General features: G+C 36.8%; 1 protein-coding gene across 1 annotated transcript in view; it reads left to right on the plus strand.

The window, feature by feature from the left end:
• Window positions 1–11,117: 11,117 nt before the first annotated feature.
• lrrc24 (leucine rich repeat containing 24) overlaps window positions 11,118–19,655 on the plus strand; it is a 54,797-nt gene continuing 46,259 nt past the window's right edge. The window contains exon 1 of the mRNA XM_056445412.1: window positions 11,118–11,435. The gene's annotated coding sequence lies outside the window, so the exon portion shown is untranslated. The remainder of the gene's footprint in view (window positions 11,436–19,655) is intronic.

The following is a 19,655-nucleotide window of genomic DNA, read 5'->3' on the forward strand; positions in this document are numbered from 1 at the left end:
ACCAAAAGACTCAGAAGACCACGGAAAACAAGTGTGGTGGACGACCAAAGAATTCTTTCCCTGAAGAAAACACCCTTCAACAGTTGACCAGATCAAGAACACTCTCCAGGAGGTAGGTGTTTGTATGTGTATGTGTGTCAAAGTCAACAATCAAGAGAAGACTACACCAGTGAATGCAGAGGGTTCACCACAAGATGTAAATCATTGTTGAGCCTCAAAAACAGGAAGGCCAGATTAGAGTTCTAAAGAAGCCTTCACAGCACTGGAACAACATCCTATGGACAGATGAGATCAAGATCTACTTGTACCAGGGTGATGGGAAGAGAAGAGTATGGAGAAGGGAAGGAACTGTTGAACAGTGAAGCATGGTGGTAGAAGTGACATGGCTGTCAATGGAACTGGTTCTCTTGTATCTATGGATGCTGACAAAAGCAGCCGGATGAATTCTTAAAGGAAATATTTTCTGCTCATATTAAGCCACATGCTTCAGAACTCATTGGACGGCGCTTTACTGTGCAGATGGAGAATGACCTAAAGCATACTGCAAAAGAGTTTTTGAAGGAAAAGAAGTGGAATGTTATGCAATGGCCAAGTCAATTACCTGAGCTGAATCTGATTGAGCATGCATTTCACTTGCTGAAGACAAAACTGAAGAGAAAATGCCGCAAGAACTGACGATAGTTGCTGTAAGTAGGAAGTAGGAACTGACGATAGTTGCTGTAGAGGTCTGGCAGAGCATCACCAGGGCTGAAACCCAGGGTCTGAGGATGTCTATAAGTTCCAGACTTCAGGATTTAAAAGTGAAAGTTTGATTCATGATTATTATTCTGTCCAGTTACTTTTGGACCCTTAACAAGTGGGAGACACAAATGCAAACTGTTGTAATTCCTACAGCATTCATCTGATTTGGATGTAAATACCCTCAAATTAAAACCGGCAGTCTGCAGTTAAAGCACATCTTGTTGGTTTCATTTCAAATAATTTGTGTTGGTGTATAGAGCCAAAAATGTTGATGTGTCGATGTCCAAGTATTTATGGACCTAACTGTAGATCAATCAACGTCGTTGCGTCACCACGTTATTCAATGTTTCCTCCACAGTTTCATGTGGGTGTTTGGGTGTTTAATTTTTAATTTGTCGAGTTTAACTGCAGTTCGATAGTTTTACTTTCATTCAGGAACATTTCATGCATGCCCCTGTGACAAACTGAGGTATTGGACTGGAGTATGATGTAAGGACACTGGTGCTTTAATGGAATTTGATACCACAAAACTCAACATTTCACGAGGCAGGTGTCCGTGGTCCTTCTCTGACTCAGTAGGTGCAGAAAGTAGTGTCAAACAGTCGTGTGTGTGCTGTACAGACTATCCTAACGTACAATGCGGCAAAAATCGACGGTAATAGTTTGATTGTGGTGTTTACACTTTTGTACTGGACTTCAATAATGTGACTAAAATCGGCATACTCAACGTCTTAATCCGATTTCTGTTTAGTCCGATTATGACTTTAGTCAGATTAAGGTAATTAAAAATAGCTGTTTACATGGTAGTCTCTAAATCAGAGTATTGTCTTCATCGCATTAAAATTGGATTATTGGTGTCTATGTAAACGTAGCTACTCATTAAATTATTGACTTATTGGGTTATAAGGAAACAATGCACCCTTCGCAACATACCTCCATCACCACCTAACATGTGTATTGTCTTTTTAACCATTTAACAGCCATTCAATTAGTCATTTTCTGTGTGCAAACTTTTGAGCTATGAAATAAACATGTTGTTCCCTCATGCTTCATTCCGTTTAAGGGGCACCTATGGTAAAAAATCTACTTTCAAGCTGTTTGGACAGACATATGTGCATGTATGGTGTATAGACCGTCATATTGGGGTGATATAAACACACCCAGTGCTTTTTTTTCAATTTAACAACATAAAAAACGGTGAACCAATTGGAGCGATTTTCAAACCTACCGCTACTTGACTTAGGAGAGCGGTCCCCCCGCCCACCAATATTGATTGACAGGCGCGTCATAATATCCTCAGTTTGTTGATTCACGTCCGCCATTTTCAGCGTCGGTCGAAGCGATATCACTAAAGGAACACCCTAGCTCTATTTTTAGATGCAAGGCTCATTGGGCTCAACACAAGATCAATATTCTCCACATTATCGCTCTAATCGGAATTATTGGTTGTATCTTTAGGTAGGTTTGCAAACATGTGTACTTCTCATTGAGTCTACCTTATACTTCAGCGGTTTGCATTTCTCGCGATCCCAGAAGCTCCCTGTGATCTTAACTAGCATGCGTTTTAGAATTCTAAACATAGGTTTCTATCAGGGTACACTCAAGTCGACGGCTGGGCGCCGCGGACCGCTGCAGAAACCTATGTTTAGAATTCAAAAATGCGTGGCGCGACGATTCGTGAGTTCATGGCCCCGCCCCCTTGTTACATTAGCGGGAAGCCGAAACTAATTTACATGTGAAGCAACACACCCATGATTCAGCGAACTGTGGACACGCCCCCAACATGACACTTTTTAACACATTATAATAAAAAAATCTGAATTGTGTTTTGAACTGAATCTAAACTGGCACACTCAGAAGAACCATAATATTAATATTAAATCAGAAAAAAGAGGTAAACTATGTTCCCTTTAACTCAGCGAGTCAATATGGGCAATATCCACAACTCAACGTCCACGCATCATGCTTTTGTAGTCAGAGGTCGGCGATATCAATAAGACTGTTCAACTTAGGTCTAGAACGCAGAGTTCCTTCAAAACAATCACTCGTTTGATGTCTCAATAAAAAATTTAGGTAACCCACGCATTAAGTTTGCCTGTCAAGAAAAATAAAAGCGACCCATGTTCTTTATATATTCTACCATATCTCTCATCGACCCCAGACGCGGCTCTCTGATGTGTAATTATTCGTATTTGGGTCGACATGGACCAGCAAAGCCTCGAGGGAATTCACACACACACAGTTAAATGCATACAAACACTGTACAACGCAAACACGTCTGAATGCGTTCCTCCTCCCCGATCCAAACGCATCTGAATGTGGGTCAGCCCGCCTTGATCCCCCCACCCTGCTCCATCCCAGAGGTTAATATGACCCACATATAAACAATAACACAACCATCAAAAGAGCCCAGCAAGGATTATGTGCGCAGATAAGCACCATTCTCCACGCAGGAACACAAGCAGCGCTCCGCTTCCTTCTCGTAAACCAATATTAATGTCATCCAGGATCACATCACCATGGAGACAGAGTGCCAGTCCTGTTTGTTGAACACTCGACCTTCCATTGTGTGTTGCGCACGTATACTTTTATGGATTTAATACAAGACACTGCAGGTAAATAGAGGGAGGGAAAAACAAATATTTTTTCACCATTCTTCATGCGGTTGATTGATTATATTAATAATTGCAAACGTTTTTGTGTAACAAGTTTTCTAAACAGTTATGTTTACACATGCAAATGAGGCATTATTTGAATGTGTTCATTTGCATACATTACTAGTACAAATTCTGAACACTGCATGAAGTCTGGTTCAGAGTTATTAAGTTGCATGCGGGTATATTTGTTGCAAAAATGCAGTGTATGGGTCAAAAATATTGATTTTTATTTTATGCCCCCCCCCCCCCCCCAACTGGCCTTGGCTGGGTCAGTTGGCATTTCTGTGTAGAGTTTGCATGTTCTCCATGTGTTGGCGTCCGGTTTCCCAATTGGGTATGATAAATTGTCCTTGGTGTATGTGTGTGAATGAGTGTATATGGGTGTTTCCCAGTGATGGGTTGCAGCTGGAAGGGCATCCTTTTTTATGTGGCAAATGACATTAAAAACTGCTGGTATATGGGAAAAATATTACCTTGAGAAAAAGTAATGCTGGTTGTTTTTTTGCTTTTTTTCACTTAAAGAGCCCCTATTATGCATTAAAAATGGTCTTATTTTGGTTTTGGGGGTCTCCAACAACATGCTGATAACGTCAAAAAAGTCAAAAGTCAAAAGTCAAAAAACACTTTTATTGTCTTATTTCATTCATTCATTTTCTTTTCGGCTTTGTCCCTTTATTAATCTGGGGTTGCCACAGCGGAATGAACCGCCAACTTTTCCAGCATATGTTTTATGCATCGGATGGCCTTCCAGCTGCAATCCATCTTAGGGAAACATCGATACACACTTATTCACACACACACACTACGGTTAAATTAGCCTACCCAATTTACCTATACTACATGTTTTTGGACTTGGGGAAACCGAAGCAGCAGGAAGAAACCCACGTGAACACGAGGAGAATATGCAAACTCCACACAGAAAGAGGCTCAAACCAGCGACCTTCTTGCTGTGAGGCGAACGTGCTACCCACTGCATCACCGTGCAGCCTCATTGTCTTAAAATATGCATTTATTTTTACCTAATTATGCCAACGACTCCCATATGATTCGTTCAGCGATTAATTTGTTTCCAAACCCCTCCTTAACGCGATGCTAATCTATTCTGATTGGTCCGATGACCCAGTCTGTTACGACTGGTCGACTGTGTTCAGCGCGAGGCAGAGTGAAACGCCCACCACAGCTTATCAACAGTTTTGAAGTAGTCGGAGTGCAGAGTGTATGTGTGAGCCCAATGCAGGAGTGCATTAAAGCAATGCAGTTAAACACCAGCATATTGCTCTATTCTAAACAATAAGTAAAAACAGTGACACACATTCAGTGTTAATCCACACAGCTGCAAAAGCTGAACTATTTTAAAACATGACCGCCGCACGTGTGTAGGAACAGCTGACGGTGGTCATAGCAATGACAAACGGCAGGGGATTGTGATCTCACAAACGCATTTAAATCCGTAAACAAAGTGGCACACGTCACATTTTCAACGTGCCTTTAGACACGATATGAGAATATAAAGAGTTAACCAGATACATTACAAGCCACGTGGAGAAGTTACAAGTAACAAAACACAATTAAGTTCATTATTTTCAAGCTAGGGAAAACAAGGAGGCAGCCATTTTAATCGCACTTACTTACACTTGTGAAATGGAGGAAGAAACTGGTCTATGAACTGTGTAAAGACATGATTCAACCGGAATCTGCTACAGTGTTTGTCTTCCTATTTTTCTTTCTACGGTGTTTGTGGGCGGAACCGGGGTGTTTTAATTTTCCCGAGTTGGCGCGTGCAACAAATGGGCAGGGCTTGAGTTCTGTATCGACATCACGCCGAGTCGACTCTTTATTGATGAATCAATAGTTTTAAAGACGGCGCACTTTCAGATTTAAGCCTTAGCTGGATATTTCACTTCACTTAGAGCTGTTACACACTTCAAGAAAGGTAATTTAACCCAATATGAAAATGTACTTTGAATGAAGACACGCTAGTTTCACTTCTTATAGTGTAGACTAAACCTTTACAAGAAGCTCAAAATTAGGAGCTGCATTAAATAAACACAGAGTTTTGCCTGAAATGTGGACCGGATATTACATCACCAAGCCTTTATTTCATGACAAACTACCGCAGCCCAGCACAAACGTTATTGAGATGTGGGTTATGCGCTTGACACCGCTTATGATGAGCTCGAAACATTCATTAAGAGCGAGGGATGGTCCTGAAATGAGTTGTGTTATTATCAGTCGGGGAGAGATGCATTATTAAAGTAGGGTGACACTCGATTCGTCTTCAGCCCGGGAGCGAAGGAGAAAAAAAAGGAGTTCTTCGAAACACCATACATGCACCTTTTCTTTATCTCTGTGAAATAAATATACACACAACACATGGAAATGACAGTTATAGCAGAGGGTTCAGTCGCTCCCCACCGCGTATATAAGTGGTTTTTCATGTAATTAGACACTAAAAGACAGTAATGGACTGTGAGTTATAGTGCATTATGGTGTCCCGCTCCTCTCTGCTGCCTACATCAAGTGCTTAAATGTGGTATGAAACCTCTCCATGGGGATGCTTATAGTGTTGGAGTGGTTAGAAAGTAAAGAATAACTTGAAACTGACAAAAAAAAGATCATTTGTTTTGGCTGAATTGGTTTGGATTACATTTACATAAGTGATTTTATATACATTATATTAACATGTTATTAAATGCGAGTAAAGTGTCTGCTTTAACATTTCAGATACTATTTTAATATATGGGAGTAATAGTTCTCCATCATTCAGCAATGGGGGAAAAACATCCAAATACACTTTTTAGGGATTTTATGTTATTTATTTATTATATTTTCTTCGGTTACACATTTTTAATTTGTGTCAGTCCTGGCTACAGAGGAAGAAGATACCCAGCCATATCACCCTAAAGCCCAAGACAAGTTACTCAGTGAAGCTAAGCAGGGCTGAGCCTGGTCAGTACCTGAATGGGAGACCACATGGGAAAACTAAGTTGCTGTTGGAAGTGGTGTTAGTTACATTACATTACATACAGGTACTTGACTGGCCTGTCTCCAGTCCCGGCCTGTCTCCAATAGAGAAATTGTGGTGCATTTTTTTTTATATATATTTCTCCTGCACTGAGACATAAATCTCATACACTGAACATCACACACTATTCATGTCCATATTTTGGAAGTCTTGAGGAATTTGATCATGCATAATTAAACAAATATGTGAAATAATATGTATTTATCTGCCGGATTACAATATATTCTAAATTATGGAATGATAAAAAGATATTCCCAAAATCCCTTCTGTATGAACCTTTGACTCTATTTGACTCTGGTCTACAGTCATAAAAGTGTATTTTTATTTAATTGAGAATTCATCATCAGAAAGTTGAATAAATGAATTTGATTGGACATTATTTGTCCAATATACAACTATCTGAAAATATGAGGGTTAAAAAAGAAAAATATTGAGAAATTTGCCTTTAAAGTTGATCAAATTATGCTCTTAGCGATACATTTTACTAATAAAAAATTACATTTTTAAATATTTACAGTTAAAAAAATTACTAATATCTAATATATACTCACTGGCCACTTTATTAGGCACACCTTACTAGTACCAGGTTGGACCCCCTTTTTGCTTTTAGAACTGCCTTAATCCTTCATGGCATAGATTCAACAATGTACTAGAAATATTCCTCAGAGATTTTGCTCCATATTGACATGATGGCATCACGCAGTTGCTGCAGATTTGTTGGCTACACATCCATGATGCAAATCTCCTGTTCCACCACATCCCAAAGGTGCTCTATTGGATTGAGAACTGGTGACTGTGGAGGCCGTTTGAGTACAGTGAGCTTATTGTCATGTTCAAGAAGACGATTCACGCTTTATGACAAGGTGTGTTATCCTGCTGGAAATAGCCATCAGAAGATGAGTACACTGTGGTCATAGAGGGATGGACATGGTCAGCAACAATACTCAGGTAGGCTGTGGCATTGACACAATGCTCAGTTGGTACTAATGGGCTCAAAGTGTGCCAAAAAAATATCCCCCACACCATTACACCACCAGCACCAGCCTGAACCGTTGATAAAGTCAGGATGGATCCATGATTTCATGTTGTTGATGCCAAATTCTGACCCTATCATCTGAATGTCGCAGCAGAAATCGAGACTCATCAGACCAGGCAACATTTTTCCTATCTTCTATTGTCCAATTTGGTGAGTCTGTGTGAATTGTAGCCTCAGTTTCCTGTTCTTAGCTGACAGGAGTGGCACCCGATGTGTCCTTCTGCTGCTGTAGCCCATCCGCCTTTGATTTACTGTGCCTTTTCTATCAGCTGGAACCAGTCTGGCCATTCTCCTCTGATCTCTGGCATCAACAAGGCATTTGTGCCCACAGAACTGCCGCTCACTGGATATTTTCTCTTTTTTAGACCATTCTCTGTAAACCCTAGAGATGGGTATGAGTGAAAATCCCAGTAGTTTCTGAAATATTCAGACCAGGCTGGCACCAACAACCATGCCACGTTCAGTCACTTCAATCACCTTTCTTCCCCATTCTGATGCTCGGTTTGAACTGCAGCAGATCCTCTTGACCATGTCTACGCGCATAAATCTGTGGAGTTACTGCCATGTGATTGGCTGATTAGAAATTTGCATTAACGAGCAGTTGGACAGGTGTACCTAATTAAGAATATTGGAACTAACTGCGGCGAATGCTTTTAATTTTATCTAGGGGGTAATTTTTTGCTTTAAGGAAAGATTAATGAAAGAGGTTAAAATCAAAAACAATAATTTTTCACTTAATCCAATATAAAAATGTACCTTGAATGAAACTAGTAGTTTAACTGTTTCAGTGTAATAGATATACATATGTAAAAAATGGCGTAACAATAATTCTGATTTATACTTATTAAAATACATCAAAAAAGTGATCAAGATACATCTTTTCTATAATATAATGTACTTTGTTTTAATTGAATAAAACATATTTCTGACAAATTAATAGTACCCAGTGGTAAAGTATAAAGAATTATTTAGAGTATTTTGGGGAGTCTTTTTAATAATCTAATTATATAAATAATTGTTTGACTGAATGACATTTTAATGAATGTCTTCTGTAAGTCACAGTAAGACTGCTGTTCTTATTGTGCATTTTATATTTTGCTGCAGAATCGTGGGTATTTTGGCGATGTGTCGCTGTCCTTGGTGCTGAAATAATGTGAATTCTTTGGAGCTGAAAATGTGTCATTCAGTAAGGGCTGAGGAAGTGTTACAGAGAAACAAAGAAAGAATAGAGGCACAAACTACTTGTAGAGTAGTAGCAGTAGTAATAATAATCATAATAAAATTTTATTGAAATGTAATGCTGATGGTGATGAGTATGATATTGCCTAATGCAACCTTTAATTAATTTAAATAAAATGCAATTAAGAATTTCCTGTACTATAAATGCTTATATATATATATATATATATATATATATATATATATATATATATATATATATATATATATATATATATATATATATATTTAGAAATATTAAAAATTTAATAATAATAAAAAGTTACATTATTAACAGTGTAAGCACAAATAACATGTAGAGAATAATAATAATGATAATACCAATAGAGATCATGCTGATGGTTATGATAATAGTCACTTTCAGTTACTGATAATAATTTTAGGTAGCGTATCATCAAATTGTCTTCATGTATTTTTATATTCATTATTTATGTTATATTTATATTTAGAAAAACAGCATATTTTTACAAGAAAGAACTTTGAAAACAGTAAAGATTTTGTATACTACTACTATATTAACACTACTATGAATAATACAAACTATAAATAATAATAATTTTATATTTATATATTATTATTGTCGCAATGTAAGTCCCTTGTATTGTGTAACATGTTATTTCTTGCGTACACCTACAAAACAAATAAATAAACAAATTAATTAATTATTTAATTAATTTTAGGTATATATTATTAAATTGTTTTCATGTATTTTTATATTTATTATTTATTTAGCTGCCATTTGATGATCAAGTCTTACAGGAAAACAGTAAACATTGTAGTTTACTAGACTAATATACTTCAATATCAATACTATTATTATTAATACTCCCCAGCAAGCATTTTTTATTTTTAAAAGAAGTCTAATAGATGTCTAATAGACGTCTAATCATAGTCATCTTGGCTAAAACAAGATTAAATTTGGGCTGTCAGTGAAAATCAAATCGATGTCTAAGAACAGACCAAAACTAGACTTGTCATCAAATAAACAGAAATGAATGACTACACATATCAAGTCTGTCTAATTTGTCTATTTGACGACTAGTCTAGTTATGGGCTATTCTTAGACATCTATTAGATTTTCACTCACAGCCCAAGTTTAGCCTTGTTTTAGCCAAGCTGTCTACGTTTAGATGTCTATTAGACATCTATTAAACACAAAATTATTTGATGTATATATATATATATATATATATATATATATATATATATATATATATATATATATATATATATATATACACACACATATACAGTCAGAATTATTACCCCCCGTTTATTTTATTTTTTTTCTCTTTAACAGAGTGAAGATTTTTTACCACATTTCTAAACATAATAGTTTTAATAACTCATTTCTAATACCTGATTTATTTTATCTTTGCCATGATGACAAAAAACAATATTTTACTAGATATTTTTTCCAAGACACTTCTAAAGAGCTTAAAGTGACATCTAAAGGCTTAACTAGGTTAATTAAGTTAACTGGTTAGGGTATTTTGACAAGTTATTGAATAATGATGGTTTGTTCTGTAGACAATCGAAAAAATATATATCTTAAAGGGGCTAATAATTTTGACCTTAAAATGTTTTTTTTTATTTTTTTTTTTTATGTAAAACTGCTTTTATTGTAGCTGAAAAAAACAAATAACTTTCTCCAGAAGAAAAAATATAATCAGACATACTGTGAAAAAAATATTTGAAAACGATAAAAAAAATTATAAGGGGGGCTAATAATTCTGACCTCAACTATATAGACACACACACACTTCAATATCAATACTATTATTAATAATACTACCTAGCAAGCATTTTTTGTTTTTAAAAGAAGTCTAATAGATGTCTAATAGACGTCTAAACATAGTCGTATTGGCTAAAACAAGGCTAAATTTGAGCTGTCAGTGAAAATCTAACAGATGTCTAAGAATAGACCAAAACTAGACTAGTTATCAAATAAACAGAAATTAATGACTACTCATATGAAGTCTGTCTAATCTGTCTATTTGACGACTAGTCTAGTTTAGGGCTCTTTTAATAAGTTTTGATGCAGCTATGTTTTATTAATAGGTCCATTGTATTGTGTTGTTGTGTAACTTACATTTATTTCTTGCTTAAAACCTACAAAACAAACAAATAAATAAATAACGGAGTAGGTATATGCTGTTTCATGCATTCAGTAGCCATAAACAAAAGAGCATTTTTTATTATTTAATTGTACATTTATTTCGCGTGACTAATCGGAGATGAACAGAAACCAAACATTATGAATAGAAGAGACTGAACAATAGAGAGAGAGAGAGAGAGAGAGAGAGAGAGAGAGAGAGAGAGAGAGAGAGAGAGAGAGAGAGAGAGAGAGAGAGAGAGAGAGAGAGAGAGAGATGTGTGTATGTTCAGAGATGTGTGTATGTTCGTCTCAGCTGAGCTCATAAGGGAACCGCGGGTTTGAAGGAAGCTCCTTACCCCATTTCACCGGGATACTGAGCATCATTTCGGTCTCTTATCGCTTCGACTCGCCTGATATTTCTGTGATATTATCTAATATGTGATATTTCGGTCCGGCATGTGACACGGGAATATTCCAGCATCCGCGAGTGAGGATGGCAGGACGGAGCGGTGGCCTTTCGGATCGCAGCTCAAATGCCGCTTTGTTCGCCGTGCAGACGTGGATTGATATTTCATTCATGTGCATCTGAATTGACCCCGGAAAAAAAGCCCGACAGAGCACCGAGTCCTCATACTGGAGGTAAGAAACGTTGCTGTCTCTATATAATCCTCCGACACATACTCTGCATACTCAGACTTTTAAAACACTTTGTTTAATTCAACGCATAGCACGTGCACTGCTGGGTTTCCACAACACACCTCAGAGAGAAGTAGTGATACACTCCTGTCTACTGTTGTGATGCAAATCTTTGCATGTGCTCATATTCTGCATTGTGATACGGTGAGCAATACTGTAAATCCAACATCATTAAAGGGTTAGTTCACTCAGAAATGAACATCCTGTCATCATTTACAGTCCTTTCACTTTTTCCAAATCATGTTTGAGTTTCTTTCTTCTGCTGAACACAAAAGAAGATATTTTGAAGAATGCTAGAAACCTGTAACCATTGACTTCCATGCTATTTTTTTTTCTATGGATGTTAATGGTTACCGGTTTAATCATTCTTTAAAATATCTTCCTTTGTGTTTGACAGAGTAAATATTCTCATATAACCAATGGAGAGTGAGTAAATAGAGTTAATTTTCATTTTTGGGTGAACTATCCCTTTAAGATCACTCAGCAGTGATCTGAATATGACAGATTATGTTTGTAAACACATGCAAGATAAAATTCTGTTTATAATAATAATTGTGATTAAAAGCAGCAGCATATTTTCTTTAATCTACATGATAATCTGCATCCCCAAATAGCGAAATGTGTTCATAATTGTATGTTTTATTATGTTACTTCCCAGTGCTATTAATAAATGCTGGTTAATGTAGTACAATGAATGCAAATGAATGCAAACTTCAAACTCACTACAGCACAGAGGCAACAACAGGCAGACAACAGTTTGAGTGCATGCGATGCAATATGTCAGTTGTTTTGCGACAGACGCTGAATGTCAGACTCCGGTTATGGCAGGCGTACAGGAAATCCATATGCGGATGGGAATGGAAAGATGAAATTAGTACAAAGTGACTCATATTGAGATGTATTTGTTTGCTTGGTCATGTCTTTTAGATTATTTTGGGATAATTTGAGAGTCTGTAATCAGAAAAAAATGAACGTTTTTTTTTTTTTTTTAGACTGATGGCTTTGTCCAATTAATAGTTTATATTTACTAATTTCGAGATCATTAAGTGAGTGTTTGTTGCTTTCAATCATAAGTGTTTCAGTGTGTGTGCGCATATTCATTTATTGTAATGCAATAATGAAATGTAATGCATTATATTGCAATGTAATGCAATCATGTGCTCCCACTGATTTAGATTGTAATATACAGTACAAGTCTCAAACTGGATTCCTGGAGGGCCGCTGCTCTGCACAGTTTTGCTCCAGCCCTATCAAACACAGCTGGTCCAAATAATCGAGGTGTTCAAAAGAGTCATGAAGACGTTCATTAGATGGATCAGCTGTGTTTGATTAGAGTTGGAGCAAAACTGTGCAGAGCTGCGGCCCTCCAGGAATCCAGTTTGAGAACTATGTTGTAATGCAATAATGTGCACCTTTTGCAAAGCCTCTTTGAAAAATTACTCATTATGAAATGCACTATATACATAAACTTGAATTTACTTAAACATAAATATTAAAATAAATAAAAATAATAATTAAATATGAACCCTTGTGTGTTGTTGAGGATGTTTTCATGCACTCTGGGGTGATTTTGAGTCTCAATATGGCCATAACTTTTTCTCTGTTTCAGATAGCGGAATGATTTCTGGTGACGAATCTTATTTTGACACATATTTTGAGAAAATGCTTTGATTTTATTTTTAAATAGTCAACAATACACTCTGGGCAAATTTGCGGTATACTAATTTACCCTATGTTAGGGATGAAAACATCCACTGAATGAAACTGCTGTAAAAATGCATCAGATAAATATTTTTATTTTTGCATAAATCTGTTAATCAACCTCAGTCCTGATCAAAACTTAAAAAATTACAAAGAAATTACAAGATTTTCACTCTTTAATTGACAATTTCATAAATGATGTCACTGATTTGGTGAAAAAACCAACACAATCTCAAGGCAATTCGTAACTTTTTGATTTAGTGGCTAATTCGTACAATCTAATTCGTACAAATTAGTATGATTTGCTCATCACCCAATGACGGTTGGGTTTAGGGGTGGGGTTAGGTGCCACGCCTCCTTTTTAAAAATCGACTGAACTCGTACGAATTCGCACGAATTAGCCACTAAACAAAACGTAAACTACTTACGTTTTCTCGTGAGATCAGGCTGGAAAAAACACACACAACATGACATATTTTCAACATAAAAGTAATTGTGGACTGGATTTTTTTTCCTTTTATCAAAGTCTTGGACATGTGAAACAACACTGCCTTTGATGCATTGTTTTTAACCAATTTTCTTTTTTTTCTTCTCTCTAATTTACAGTTGGTGGCTGTTTTTGCCCCATTGACTTCCATTATCATCACATTTATTTATTACAAATCCATGACACCATATAATCATGCATTTTTGATTGTTTTCCCTGTTGGGAAGAGATCAAGTTTGTAATTTTTACTGTTGATCGTTAGTTGGCACCATTAACTCTTAAGATAGGCCTGTGCTAAAACAAATCCTGGGCTTTATATGGAGTATAAAAGCAAATTAAAATGTGTGTGGGTGTGTGTGTCTGTGAGCATGAGAGTGACCTTTACGCACTTACCCTGACGTGTCTGAGAAAATCAAAATATGCATCTCAGCTTTCAGTACTAATCATAAAAGTTTTAGGGGGGCTGAATAGAAATATAGCTAAAGCCCCCTAAATGTGGCCTAGTGGTGCCCATGGTGGAAACAATCCTCTTTTGCATGGCACAAGCAATTTAAATGATCAGGTTTCATAGAACAGCGCTCTCCACATCCAATGTGAAAGCCTCTTTACTACGCGCAGTGACTATGGCTGAAGAGGGAGTGAAACCAGTGTGCTGAACACTGCTGGGCACCATAACTTTTTTTTGGCTCATATTTTGAGCTGTTTTTTTCTTTCCGCTGAGAACAAATTTTTTTTCAGCAGCATTCAGCAATCCCAAGCATTTGCCAATGAGGTGGCGTGTGACATCACAAGTGATTTACCTGTATTATGAATAGGGAATTGCATTGCATTGTGCTTAAGGTTTTAAGAAAATGCCTGTAACTGAAATATTGCCCTGGCAGAATTTAGAAAACATTAATTTTAGTGAGGGTGGCACGGTGGCTCAGTGGTTAGCACGTTTTCAGTTGTGGAGTAAGCAATATCTGTTATATCTGTCTCACTCTCTCACGAGCTTTGTCCTAAAAGCGACTAGGCATGGGCCGGTATAAGTTTCTGACAGTATGATTACCTTTCATAAAAATATCACGGTATCACGGTATTGTAATTACTGCTCTAGAATATATTCTTTTCAAATGTCTGGGTAAAAAAATAAATAAATAAATAATAAAATTCCCCCTTTGAAAACAATATATTTTATTTTTTGAAAGATTTAAAATATTTTGGAGCTGTAAACATGTCAGGCTAAATAATGAAAGTGAATCATTTATAATTCTGCTGTCTTCATTAGTTTCAAAAACACTAATTTCTTTACAATTTAAAACAGCATCTTTGGATATTTTTTTCTGCTGGAGATACTGTTGCCCTAAAAAACAAACAAAAAAACACATACCTTAAGAACGATATTACTGAAAATTTTGGAGGTTTTAAAACCTTGACTTTTCCAAACCGCAGTATACCTTGAAAACGGTTATCATCCCATGCCTAAAAGCGACTACTGTATGCTTAGTTGTTGGCCAGCGGCGTGCAGGAATTACACTTATTACTATGCCATACTTAATATTTCAGACTGAACAGACGTGCAAAACAGCGCATCTGCGTGAACGGGTGCGCAGATGTTCAAATCTACATTTGTTGACAGACAGTTTGGGCTACTTATCAGAATTATGGGAGATATCGGGCCGACAATATTTAATTGGACGAACATTTTTTAGTCTTCTGCCTTACCCAGAATATAAAAATACACATAAATACATTTAGATCATGCAGATTAATCAGTACTAGTGGAATGTGGAGAGACTTTCAACCAGCACAACAAAAAATGCTTCTAAAGACAATCACCTACTGCATCTTTAATACATGGAAAAAATGGATAGAAAATGTAGAAATTGAAGAAAGTGGTTTTTACTACAGTAAACAGGTGTGTTGAGCCATTTTGGCTCATTCAGAACTGAAGTGGCTATGCCTGTCTATGCAATACAGTGGAATACTGCTAGCAGGGCCGGAGTGGGACTCCTTTTTTTAGCCCTGGAGTTTCAAGCCTTAGACCGGCCCACTATAGTTCACGACTGACTATATTAAAATAACGTCATTTCCAATTCAGTACTTTAGTGAAGATTTAGTTGAACAGTTAACACAATGTAATGCTTAACAGTACCAGAATCTGTTTTCTGTAGGAATTAGTGCTCATAAATATCCAAACATTGAAATCAAAAAATGTCATTCATTCATTTTCGGCTTATTCCCTTTATTAATCCGGGATTGCCACAGCAGAATGAACCACTAACTTATCCAGCACATGTTTTCAGCCCTTCCAGCCGCATCCCATCTCTGGGAAACATCCACACACACCGGACAATTTAGCCTACCCAATTCACCTGTACCACATGTCTTTGGACTGTGGAGGAAACCGGAGCACCCGGAGGAAACTCATGCGAACGCAGTGAGAACATGCAACCTCCACACAGAAACGCTAACTGACCCAGCCGAGGCTCGAACTAGCAACCTTCTTGCTGTGAGGCGACAGCACTACCTACTGCGCCACTGCATCGCCCCACTATTATAATTAAATATATATATTTGTTTATTAAAGTGTCAGGAACAATATATTTAGCTTTCAAAGCTGTTAACTTTGTCATCCTTTTTTAAATGTCCTGATTCTGATTCCTGTGACGCTCCAGAGACAGACGAGTCTTCGCTGAGGTCCAGCTTCCAGCCTCCACCACTGAGACTGCAGCTCTGCACAAGACGTTTAGCCAGCGGAGAAGTTAAAATGATCGTGCCTAACTGAGCCTGGTTTCTCTCAAGGTTTTTTTTCTTCACTTCCGCCTTTAGTGAAGTTTTTTTTCCCTCTCCGCTGTCGCCACTAGCTTGCATGGTTTGGGATCTATAGAGCTGCGCATCGTTGGATTTGCTCTTCAGTATTTGGACTCTCAGTAGTGATTATTAAACCACACTGAACTGAGCTCAACTGAACTGAACTTAAACACTACAAACTGAACTACACTGTTCCTATTTACTATGACCCTTTATGTGAAGCTGGTTTGACACAATCTACATTGTATAAGCGCTATACAAATAAAGGTGAATTGAATTGAATGTCGACTATAGTGGACACCAGGACCATCTTAATGTAATTAATGACTCCATGTTGTAGGAGGCAGAACTGAAGCAGAGAGGATTCTTTATAAGAGAGTAGATGGAGACTCTGATTTAGAGTCTGACAATTAGAGACGATTAGAGAATGACAATCAGTTTTAAATCACTTTTATGTTAAATTTGTTTTGGATTAACATCACTTCTTTTTCTTTTTTGGAGTTTGTCTCTCTTTCAGACTAAACTGCTTCAGGAATTTCAATACAAAAGGAAAAAATGGCTTTTGTTTAGTTTTTGTTACATTAATATTGGATTAATATCCCTTTACAGCCATATCTTGTACAGTTTCGTTGTCTGAGTTTGGCGGTCATTTCGAACTAAAATGGTCCTGTGGTCCACTACATGCTGTAATATTGAAAATAAAAACAAAATGTAAAAACTCTAAATTGTAGAATTTATTTTTAACCAAAGGATGTGGGAATTCACATAAATAAATAAATAAATAAATAAATAAATAAATAAATAAATAAATAAATAAATAAATAAATAATTTCTTTGGGTCTCAGGAGGATAAACAACAATCCCTTGAAAAAAATCAAGGCAACTTTGATTTCAGATGTCATGACCTCTTAAAGCAAGATTAATAGAGAAAGTGTGAAGTGAAATGTAATGACTCAGTCTGAACGCCGTTCTTTCTTTCACAGCCAGTATTCTCCATCATGGCAGTGCTATTATCAAGTGCATTGAATCTTTTGCTCTAAAACATGAACTCCCAGCATGCACAGAATCTGCCGTTATTGGTTTAAAGACATATTGGCTGAGGATCTGAGATGCAGTTTTCCTCCACATTGCTGATAAATGTGCACAAAGTGGAGTAAATGGCAGTGAGCGCTCAGAGCTGGAAGTGGAGCTACAGGTGATTTAGTGATGATGCTGGTTTCTTTTCAGGCTTATCAGACTGTATTGGTTGAAAGTCCAGCATAGAAGCACAAGCTCGGTGTCACACGTACATGAGCGTGCGCTGAATAATAGAGCGCCGATCGATAAAATCAGCCAGAGAGGCTCTGCACACGTGTGGATCCTCTAATGTTAGAACACCAGACATGTGTTAGGAGCATTTGAGGTTTGTAAGCAGCCTCTGGTCAAGTCTATGAGATATATTTATGATTAGGGCATATATATATATATACATACAGTTGAAGTCAGACTTATCAGCCACCTTTTTTAAATATTTCCCAAATGATGTTTAACAGAGCAAGGAAATTTTCACAGTATGTCTGATAATATTTTTTCTTCTGGAGAAAGTCTTATTTGTTTTATTTCGGCTTGAATAAAACCAGCTTTTATTTTTTTTAAAAGCCATTTAATTTAATGGTTATTTAAAGGTAGTGCTGTCCCCTCACATTATGAAGGTCGCTGGTTCGAGCCTCGGCTGAGTCAGTTTCCTCTGGGTGCTCCGGTTTCCCCCACAGTCCAAAGACATGTGGTACAGGTGAATTGGGAAGGCTAAATTGTCCGTAGTGTATGAATGTGAGTGAGTGTGTATGGATGTTTCCCAGAGATGGGTTGCGGCTGGAAGGGCATCCGCTGTGTAAAACATGTGCTGGATAAGTTGGCAGTTCATTCTGCTGTGGCGACCCCGGATTAATAAAGGGACTAAGCCTAAAAGAAAATGAATGAATAATAATAATAATAATTTAAATAATCAATAATAGTAATAATAATACATTGTTATTATCTAACAATAGTATCTAAAAGTTTTTCCAGTACTGGGTTGCAGCTAAAAGAGCATCTGCTGTGTAAAAGCAGGGTATATGCAGGATTCTAAATGTAATTTCAATACCTTTTTAGGACTTTTTAAAGACCCCATCGCCTCTTCAAGTTCTAATCAGTATCAACCCTTTAATTTAATAAACAGTAGTTAATAAACAGTTGTAGTTAAATCAATGGAGCACAACCATGCAACAGAACTGTTTTTAGCGACAGGCTTCAGCCACTGTTTAAGCTCGTCTTTTTCCAACCAAGAGCACGCACATTACAACTTACATTTTCCTATTTTGCCGTCTGTTTAGCTCTATGGTTTCGCTGCATGTGGTGAGCATCACATCACCTTCCCACGTTTGTCGCAAATTATGTGACATCACCCTGACGGAGGAGCTTGGCCGGACACACCCGAACCAATCATGTAGACCGAGCACGCAGTTTTTAATATTAGGAGAAAAATAAATAGATTTATGCTTTTTTGGAGTCACTTTGAACAACGCTTGAACAAAATTTAAGATGCGATTAAGACATTTTAAAACCTTTTAAGGGCCTTAATTTTCTCATAATAGATTTATCAACTTTTAATACTTTTTAAGACCCCGCGGACACCCTGAAAACATGTGCTGGATAAGTTGGTGGTTCATTCTGCTGTGGCGACCCCTGATGAATAAAAAGACTAAGCCTGAGGAAAATGAATGAATAAATAATATCTACTGGTAACAGTACATAATAGTAATGATTTTATTATCTAATCGCACTGCATTTAATTAAATGACAAAATAAATCATTGTTACTATTTCTTCTGTACTGTATTACAGTAATGAGAATCATTGTAGGGAAAAAAAAGAGAGAAAATATAGCTAGGTGTATTATGGTAATGAGAATTTGAGGGCAAACTGTCTTAGTTTAATATTCATGAGCATAATACCACATGATTTATTTTTCCCTCTATGCACAGTACAATTTCTTATAACTCTGGGGTAAAATGCATTACACATACTTATATAATTGGCTTAAAACATCTAATTTTGTGATCATCATTAGAATGTTTTATTTACTTTATTTAATTGAGAATTAAACTGTTGTTATTACTGTAATCCAACTAAGTATGTAATGCAATAATTATATGCATCTGCCTT

Source organism: Danio aesculapii, chromosome 2 (genome assembly GCF_903798145.1).
Source record: "Danio aesculapii chromosome 2, fDanAes4.1, whole genome shotgun sequence".
NCBI lineage: Eukaryota > Metazoa > Chordata > Actinopteri > Cypriniformes > Danionidae > Danio > Danio aesculapii.